Genomic DNA, 10,840 nt, shown 5'->3' with positions numbered 1-10,840 from the left:
CTATGATCTGGAAACTAAGCACCAGTCATCCCAATGGAAATCACCTGGCTCTCCAGGCCTGAAGAAGGCTTGGCAAAGTTGCAACAAGATCGAGACCACGTTAACTGTGCTTTTTGATTAGAAAAGTGTTGTCCATCACAAGTATGCCCCTCCAGGCCAAACGGTTAATGAGGAGTACAACTTAAGAGGCAATAGGACAGAAATGGCCACAGCTATGGGGAAACGCTGATTGGCAGCTTCATCATGACAACACGAATGCTCACATACCATGTCTCCTGCAGAGACTGTTGGCAAAACATCAAATCACGCAGGAGACTCAGCCCCTCTACAGCCCAGGTTTGGCACCCTGGAACTTCTGCCTTTTTTCAAAACTGAAATCACCTTTGAGAGGGAATAGATTTCAGATCACCGATGAGATTCAGGAAAATACAACAGGGCAGTTGATGGCGATTCCAAAACAATAATTTTGCAGAGTGTTTTGAACAGTGGAATACATGCTGGGAGAACTATGTAAGGTTCCAAGGTGACTCCTTGAAGGGGATTGTGACATCGTTGTCCTATGTACACTGTTTCTCATATCCTGTGCTGTCAATAAATATCTATACTTTTCATAGGGGTTAGCTTGATACTTTCTGGACAGAACTCATATATTTAAGTTGTAATCAGTTTTAGTAATGAGTCTTAAACAGTTTTTCAGATATGTCATCTTCATGTATGTGTGTATGGACAATTCTATCACTGAGTCTAAGGCTAATTATTTTCCATCTGTATTTTAAACATATACAGACATGCACACATAATATTTATGCGTATAGACATTTTGGAGCCCGTGTCTCCATGTCAGTCTATTACATGCACAATGTATTATGCATGCAGACATTCTGGTGCCCATGTATGCATCTCTATAATATAAGCAGGTATATGTGTGCATTATACATATTATATATTCAGATATATATCAAATAAATAATTGAGTGAATAGAAAGTACAATTTCATTTACAGTTACTTTGAAGTATTCAGAAAGTAATTAGGCAAATCGAATGTGTATCCATGCATTTAAATAATGACTAACATCCAATGTTTATTCAAACCCAATAAAGAGCTCTGATTTGAAATTAATAATCTTTTTATTATATCTGTTTGACCTCTAAAATACCCTCAACCATATTGTATTTGAGGCGGTAAATAGAATAGCCTCTCAATTATTTGTAGAAGAATGGATGGTGAATGAGTGGTTGAGTTTATGGGTGATTAATGAACGCAAGAAATCACTTTCGTTCCACCAGCTCCTGAAGAATTTATTAACACACTATGACTTCTGTGACCATCTGCGTAGTTTGTGTTTTGCCTTCTCTTGAGGTCTCTGAAGCTAGTTGTCTGCTTTATCTTGATGTGTTTCCTTGGCCTGGCACAGTGTTATACACGAAGAAAGACAGCAATAACTCGTCTGTTCCATCCACGGTGCTTCCAAATTTGAGAGCTGTATGACCTGTGGATTGGCATTGATTTGATAGGCCCATTAAGCCAACTCTGTAAAACTAGTGTTTTTTTCAGTTGCTATTTTTTCCAGTTTATTTGATCTTTATTTTGTAAATGATCCTGTTTTGCTTCAGCATTCCTTCTTCCCCTTTCTGGGAAGTGTACATCTGCTACTGACATCTGTCTTCTATCTCCCTTTGTAAATTGTGAAGTGATGCCAGCTTCTTTTATGAACAAATTACCCTTAGAAACATTTAGAGGTTATAATGATTCTTTGATTTTCTTTGATTCTTTATGAATTTGCAAAATGACTCGATGCTTATATTAGCTTTGTTTGTCTTTTCTTTTTCCATATTTAATATTTATAGTTGGCAGGCACAGATGGTGTACTTTGTTATGTCCTGAGATGTTGCTATTTTTTTCATTCCTTAATTACAGTAATGTCAGTCTGAATACCCCAGCCTCCATCTCTAGTTGACATTGTAGATTTCACATTTGTTGTATTATTCATTGAACTATGTTTGACACTGTGAAATATACAATAAACTTTTCCTACCCTTGTGGCTATTTCATGTTTGCTACATTGACCATTTGCCCTTGCTGTTAAATGATCCTCTTAGTTTATTGTATTTTTAGAGTTTTGCACATATTTTAGATATTGATATATCCTATAGACAGGATAATGAAGAATGAGAAAAAGAAAACAATATCAGTTTCATGGTAGCAGCTACAGGTATTGTAGAAAAACTAACAAACTTTCCCTGTATTTCTACAAGTGCTATTCTTATGATTTGATAGAGAAAAAGTACATACCTTTATTTCCATTTTACAAAGTCTGTATCTTTTAAACATACATTTTATAGAACTATATATTAATAGGCCTATTTCATATCATTTAAAGTACCACTGGTTTGCTGTCATAAACTTATTTAGTTTTCATTAATTGATTTTGTTCCAGGTCCCCTTTATGCCCAACAATCAGTGACACATTATTACAAATATTTTCTTCAGAAACTTCAATACACGCACAAAGACTTCACATGCCAATCTCTGAAGGTCTTGATTTGAGTTACATTCTAGACTTCCACAATAATTTCTCATCCTCTAACTTTGTTTAAATGTAAGAAATGCTAATTTAGTGAGCATAACACAGTCTTTTTTTTCTAATCAATTTAAATTTTTCATATCAAGAACTACAAAACCATGTATTTCTTTCATTTAAATAGATTTTTAAAAATCATATTTGAGCATTCTTTCAAAAATTCCCAGAGAGGCAGACCTAGAAATAGAAGTCTCCTGTTCATTTAACGGTCCCGCTCTGGGCAAGGGAATCAGTACTTTGCCCTTGGATTTAACATCAAACAAGATTACATAGATTTCTCAGCTACTACACCTGACAGTGTCAGCCACCTTTTAAAAAGACATTTGTAGCATCACTAGAGACTGCTTTTCTCATAGCTCAGTGAAAGCCCTAGACACATATCAAAGGTGTCGTGTGACCTTTTGTCTTTGGTTTACTTTATCTATTTTTTTTTAATTTCAACATAGAACAAAGGATATACAGCATTCTGAAATTATTACATTAGACAAATGGCTTGCATGATAAAATATTTCTAAATTGGCGTTCTAGTTTATTATTTAATTTGGAATATGTGAAGAGACAATACATTTTTATTAACAGTGTTCATACGAACAGGATACACTTACTGAAAACTTACCCTATGCTAAGCAAAAAATTACACACAGCCACCTAGTAGTGATGTTCTAACAAATATGTGTACACATGTGCACATATATGGGCCATTGCCTACATTGTATTCACACACACATTTAAGGCATCTTTCAGATGAAAGAAAGGACTTGGGGATATCCAAAAAGGTAGACTTAATAAAAACAGGACGCCATTTTAGAAAATAACTGGTAAGTACTCTTCCTCATGCCTCTTTGTCACCTACCCCTACCCTGTCCCCACTGCTCCATACATCAGTCAGGCTCCTTGGGAAAATATATTTTTGCCCTTGATATTGTTACTTAACTTACTATTATGTACTATTGAAAGCAGTTTTAAAGCTACTGATGAATTATGCACAAAGAGATGTTCATTTTCAGGAGGTTTGTGTGTGTGTGTCAAACCACACTCCCTTTTCTAGGACACACAGGTCTTCTTTTTGGGTACCATTGTCTGCAACTGCACTGAAGCCACCAGGTAGCTCAGACAGGGTGGCAAGCTTCTGAGAACCAGTTACATCTCTTCATGTCACACTAGCATTGTACCACATGAACAGAAATTTCCCTTTTTTAGTCAAATAATAGCTTCCAATACCATATTCTCATTTATTTTAAGTCATTTCTCTCTTTGGATAAGACGTGTGCTTTTCTTGCACAGGGAAAAGCAAATATTCCAGAAATGATTTTAAAACACTGGTTCATTTTATTGCTTTTTTCCCAGATATTAACACAGTAGGGGTTTATGTCAAGTATATGTATTCTCAAAACACTTGTACTTCTTGACACTCAAGACTTACTGTGCATTCATATGGCTGTGCAGAAAAGTGAATTCTATGGCACGCTTTCCCCAAACCAAACTTTATCTGATTTATATGCTATACATGGGCAACTCTCTTTTTTGAGATTGACCTTTGTAGGCATTTTATTTTACCATTCCTCATGTTATGTCAGGTCTCTGAGAATTTTAAAAAATGAATAAGTAGTCTAAGCATCTAGAACTTCTTAATGAAGTGAATGAGATAGGCCTAAAAACAGGCAGGTGGAATATATCATAAAACTGTGAAATGTGCAAACTTACCTACCAAGCAAGATCACCAAACCCCAGGGACTGAAGCATGAAGTGAGTGGCACCAGCTCTCATCTGACTACAGGGGGCCCCAGGGAAGAGTGCTGAGTGCAGCTCCTCTCACTCCCATGACCCACAGACCACTGAGCAGCACAAAGTAGCTGTGAGGCACATATAGAATCTGGAAAATCAATCAATTAAATTCTGTGAACATTAGAAAATGGGAATGAAAAGTTATCATTCTTCTCTTGCATTTTACAGTATACATGACATATTAAAGCAACATACAGCTTTTTTTTTTCATGGCCTATTATGTTGTTCTCCATTTCTCCTTTGTACTTCCCAGAATATTTTTTTCCTTTAACAGAAAACAATTTGTTCATATGTTCTGTTGAAGTTTCTGTTGGTGCTTCCTTTTTCCCTTTATAAACTTTTTTTTTTTGTCTTCTGAATCAACCAGCTGCTTCACCTGGTCACTCATGGTATTTGTCCTCACCTCTTGTTATATTTCTTTGTAAATATGTATTTGCTCTATAAAATGTATCCTACTCTGTACTAAAATGTACTTCCTGTCAACCTGAAATTTTTATAGTAGGCGATCTATGAGTTAAATAGATTAGAAAAGTGATTAATGGAAAAGGAAAAGGAAACCACAAAGTATATGTAGTAAGATGAGATCATCAACACACAATTCTCCACAAAATGTCTATTCCTTACACTTTCAGCCTTGACATACAATCACATAGTTCCTTCCTGAACTCATAATGACTGTTACTCTATTGACTTACTGTAACGTTGATAAGCTTCCTTCATATTAGAGTATCTTTTCTGTGAAAATCCCATTATATCATTTTCAAGAACATTAATAATTTTACTTTACTTTTCACTCTTTCCATGTGTTCTACACTCTCACATCAGTATACATTGTCATGTCATGAAAGAATCCACAACTTTAAGAAACCACTACCAATACTTTGAAAAGCACAATCAGAGGGTAATTGGGTCACATAATTAGCGTAATGATGACTTTGTTCTCACTAAGGATAACCATTACATATCATTTTTCTGCATCGTCTATCTTTGTATAGGGTTTCACGTAACTAGTGTTCCTAAGTTCAGAACCCACACCCTTGGAAAATACAGTTGTTCATAAAGTGTTTGTATTTTTTGTATACAATGATGCTATACAAAATCATTTGTCATGTACAGTGGAAAAAGACCTTTACCTGAAGCTGACACCATAATATTGGATTGGACAAGGAAAACAAAAGAAGAGGAGGTGCTAAAACTTACTGTGAACTGGGTATGTGCTAGACTCTGGTTTTTCAGAGCTTTACTGTTTGAGATATATGAATTCAATAATAATTCTATTAGTATGCATTACTGTATGAACCATGCCTGAAACACATTAGGTATTAACTAAATGTGAGATTCCTTCCTTTCTCTTGGATTGAAAAAATGTAACTTATTCTAGGAGGAAAAAACAGATCTCAATGTATCTCCTACTATATATCATTTATAATTATTTACATTGGAAATATATTTCAATTCCCTTTATTATTATTTTTCCATAATTCTGTAGATGAGTTTTAAAATTTTAATCACTCTTATTTCTCCCCTATTCTTGATTAATGCATTTATTCTGAAATATGGAAAGGCACAAGATTTTATATATTAATTTTAAATAGATGGCCTTTCACTTTTAACTTTCCAATAATGTTTAATAGTATGTTACTGTGATTTCTTTTGCAGCTAATTCCATCCGAAAGTCACTTATCAGGCTTCAAAAACCATATTAATTCTATAGCGCTTCCTGTAAAACAGTAATATCTACTCTATTTTCACTGAATTAATTTCATTAAAATAAACTCTACTTGCCTGAAGTGAGGAAATTTTCTCGTTGAATCTCAATACTATTTCATCTTCTTTACCTCTGAGTTTTTAATAGACTACTAAAATTAAATATAATATGTAAAGAAATTAAATCCCAAGCTTAACACTGTTGTTTAGGATTTATAAAAACTTCAATTTTAGTACTACATTTTATTATTTTAACATAGGGTTAAATCAAAGGTCACTATTTTAAAAAGGTTTTTATTATTTTATATTAAGCCATATTTTTACACACTTTGCCAATACTTTAGAGGAGAACCAAGTTCACTAAAAAGTGGTTGAGTTTTAAAAATTATAAAAATAAAGTATTATAGTATAGTTTTTTCAATATGTAGAAAATTAAGGCTACAATTTAAACTGTAATCTCTATAATTTTATAGAAACCTAATATAATAATGAATATGTAAATACATGCCATAGGAAGTGTTTATATTACATTAAATATTACAACTTTATTTCCTTTTCATGTATAAATTTTTTTGTACATTTGGTTATTACTTGTTAACTTTTTAAAAAATCACTTATTGCTCTCCAGTGAAATAGAAAAAGTGCTCACATTACAAACATCCACATAACACTCAGTCACTGCGAACCAAACCAAAGTCGGATGGGGGACTCCTTGCCCTGGAGGAGACCCACCAGTGAGGGAATGAGGGGATAGCTGGGATAGCCTTTCTCGGTGCATCCTTTGGGTGCTCTTGGGAACATCTGGCTCAGCGTTGGGCCTTCTAGCTCTCCAGAGAGAAGCCCCCCCATGACAGAGCCCCCCAGTCTGCTCTCCCTACATGCTACCCTGGTAGTCAGGTGCCAGGGGCCAAAGGGCATCATGCAGAGGGCAGGGGGTAGTGGGGTTGGGTGAGGCCTTGTGGATAGCAGCAGCCAGCCTCCCTAGGGGGAAGGCAGGAGGCCCAGGGCCCTAGAAAGAATTGTAGTAGTTGTGTGCGTAGTGGTTTTAGGCAGGCTTGCCCAGCTCCCCATACGCAGGTGTCTGGCAGTACCTGGGGTCATAGACCTGGCACGGCAGCCTGTACACCATCATGCCCCACTGTGAGGGCCCCTTATTGCTGCCCGTCTGCAGACTGACATTGAGTGTCACAGTGCTCCAAGCCCAGGCCCAACTCTAAGATCTGCTGCATGGTCCCAGGAGCTGGGACCATGCCAGCCTAGCTGGCTCCCTTTCTGGTGCCTATCTGCAAGCTGATGGTGGCCTGGTCCAGGGGTTGGTCTGTGCCCAGCTTGGGGTTATAGAGTTGGAGCCAAGTGCCATAGGCGCTAATGCCCTACTGACGGGAAAACATCCGCAACCCAATAATGTCCGACCACCCTTCTCAAAGCTTCTCCGACTCAAATTTCCGCTCCTGCTTCTCTACATACTTCACCCCCACATTCACCTCGTTCCCTTTCTTCTTGGCCACGCAGGCCCGCGCCAGAAGGGTGGATTGCACCTGGGTGTGGTTGATGTTCTCAGACAGGTCATTTGCCTCAAAGATGCCGTGGGGCTACACCCGGTACTTGGTGATGGCCTTGATGAAGTTGCCTGTGTTCTCCAGCTGGTACCAATTTTGTGTTGACTCATTGATCTTCACGGAGACTGGCTGCAGCTTATTGATGAACTCGCAAAAAACGGTGCCATCTTTTAGGCCGACCATGAAGTCGTTGCATATGCGGCATCCTGTTGCCCCCTCAATCCACTCTCGAAGCTCCTGCACCGCTGGAGGTCGTACTTCTGAGTGAGCTTGTTCCCGACCTCGGCTGACAGACTGCAGGCAGGGCCTCAGTTGAACTGAGCAGAGGACATGTTGGTCGGTGGTGGTCAGTGGTGACGGTAGCTTTGAGGACAGTGGCAGGAGTTGAAGCTCTGTCTGTTTGTTAACTTTTAAAGCTAAATGCATTAGGTGAATGTTTAGGTAGGAAGCATGTGTTATAATATTCCTCAAATATGTACATATGAAATTAGAAATAAACTTTTCAAGTTTATTACATGTATTCAACAACAAACCAATACAGTTTTAAATAAAAAATGAACAGCAAAAAGCCAATAAACTATCTTCTTAATGTGCTGTTTTGCTGATATTAAATACTACTCAAAATATGAATATAGAATTGGCTGCTGAGGCTTAGATTCACTTAACCTGATCATGCATATATTTCTGTGTGTAAAGTGCTGGCTCATTTAGTGCTCAGTTTTCTGTGTTTGTGCTGTTAAAATAAAATCCTCAATTACCCCAAGGTGACAAGGCAATATTTGGCTTTTACCTGGCAGAAATCCCTTTGTGCAATATAAAATCAGTATCTTTTTCTCAATACTTCATGATAATTTAAGTAGCACTCAGGCTACTTGTTAGAAACAAAAAGAAAAAATGCTTTAAAAATGATTGAGAAAACACACACAGAAATACATCACAATGAAAAGAAAACCTGATTGTAATATTGATGGTCATCCAGATGTGCAAAGATACATATATTAATGAGTGTGAGAAGCACATACACTTATTAATTTTTTTAAATAAAAATAAACTGGACACTATTATGCTAAGTAAAATAAGTCAGTCAGTGAAAGACAACTACCCTATGATCTCACTTACAAGAGCAATCTAATGAACAAAATAAACTAATCAGCACAATAGAATCAGAGGAATGGGATCATAGAATAGACTGACAACAGTAAGAGGGGAGGAGGCAGGTGAGGATTGATTGGAAGAGAGTGAAGGGATTAGTCAAATAACATGTGAAGGACTCATGAACATGGACAATAGTGTAGGGGATTGACATGGAAGTGGGGGATGGGCTGGGTGGAGAGGAGCAAAGGGGGAAAATTTGTGACTACTGTAATAACGTAAATAATAACTCACTAATAAAAATTAAAAATAAATATTTAAGAATTCATGACCTCCAAGACAATTTCCATGGTCTTCCATGTGTCCATGAACCCTCAGCAACATGGATATCATCTTGCTACTTCTAATATTTGTAAACCATGGTTAGCATCTTGAGTCTATGTATATAATTTTCAACAAGACAGAAAAAGAGGTATTGGAAAAGCATGATTGTTGAATAAGACAGTGACAAAATGAAATATACTCTGAATTTATGTGTTGTAGAAATGTTTTTCATGGTGTTTGAAACTTGAGAAGATATATAAAAGTTTGAGTCTAAAAACTAATATTGATTAGATAATCAACCCTGAAGAAATCACCGCAATAGAAGTGTTTAAATATATAGCACTGAGAGAAGAAAAGGTGAAAGTTCTGTGTGTGTGTTTGTATAATAAGCATCTCTACTTTGTGTTGGATTCACTTTGATGTCTCCGTCACCCTTAGTTTGTTCACTACATATCTGGAATTTTCTGATGCGGTCCAAATTTCAAAATATATGTCTCAAGTATGCCCCAATTGTATTTCAGTCAGAGTGATGCTTCAAATATGTTTTATCACATAACTTTTTAGCAAAAAACAAAAACAAAAATTTTCCTGTAAAAAGACATTTTGAATTTGTATTAATTCAAATAAAACTATGACAAATGATCTGTCTAAATCCTTAGGAAAAATCTGATCCAATATTTAAAACAAATATTTTGACTTAAATGCAGAACCTTTCCTGGGACTCAAGCAATTCACAAAGACCCTGAGTTGTGAACAGAAGACAGAATGCAAGAAGCAAACAGCTGAGACAAAGAATTTACATCTGCCAAGAATGTCATCAAATTAATGAATGATCTTCAAAATCTTCCAGCATACAAGTATTTTATCTTAAAGACTAACACTACTAAAAATATCCCTTAAATATCAAAAGTGAAACAATTAAAACATCAAGGAATTAAAAGTAAGTTATGTGTAGCTATAATGGCAGGTTTTATGTAATAATTCATAGATATTCTAATAAATATATATCTATAAATGTAAATCTATAAAAATGTCCCCATAAATATGTGTGTGCATATATACACATATTAGTAGTTAATTTTGTTATTATGAAGACAAATTATATCAAATGAATGAAATGTATTTATATTATCAATATACATAACCACAAGGACATACATAAAAAAATAACTAATATTTTATCTATAGATAGATAAAAACATACACATAAACAAATATATTGAATTAAATTTTAGATTATCACTTAAAAACCATTTCTCATTATTTCCCTTACTTCCAGTCCATAAGGAAAGTTGAAGATGTGATTTCTAACAGCTGGCAATCAGAATGAGATCCAAAATGTTTGTCACCTATCAAGATTTTGGCCCTGGCCCTGGCTGGGTGGTTCATTTGGTTGACATGTGTCTTATACACCAAAAGATTGTAGGTTTGATCCTGGGCATGGCACATACCTAGGTGGCAGATTCATCCTCAGTGGGGGTGGGGTGTAGGGAAGGCAACCATTGATGGTTTTTTCTCACATCACTCTCTCTCTCTCTCGCTCTCCCTTCCTCTCTTTCTAGAACCGATAAGCATATTCTCAGATGAGGATTTAAAAACAAACAAACAAAAAAAGATTTGGACACTGAGACACTAGGGATACCTGCCTAAATAACACTGCAGGCTGAATAGCAGGCACCAGCTAATATTAACCCTGTCTAACATTGACCATATAGCAAGCAGCATTCCAGAGTACAAATAAGTGTTATGAAATTACTGTAAGGAAATTGAAAGGCTATGCTAAATAGGTCT

The 10,840-nt window shown here is 36.1% G+C and overlaps 1 pseudogene; it reads right to left on the bottom strand.

The window, feature by feature from the left end:
* Positions 1-7,083: 7,083 nt before the first annotated feature.
* Positions 7,084-7,944, bottom strand: LOC123815955 (annotated as a pseudogene).
* Positions 7,945-10,840: the final 2,896 nt, after the last annotated feature.

The sequence above is a fragment of the Phyllostomus hastatus genome, unplaced genomic scaffold (assembly GCF_019186645.2).
Source record: "Phyllostomus hastatus isolate PE091 unplaced genomic scaffold, TTU_PhHast_1.1 phas_contig_196, whole genome shotgun sequence".
NCBI lineage: Eukaryota > Metazoa > Chordata > Mammalia > Chiroptera > Phyllostomidae > Phyllostomus > Phyllostomus hastatus.
This window is presented reverse-complemented; position numbering and strand designations above follow the sequence as displayed.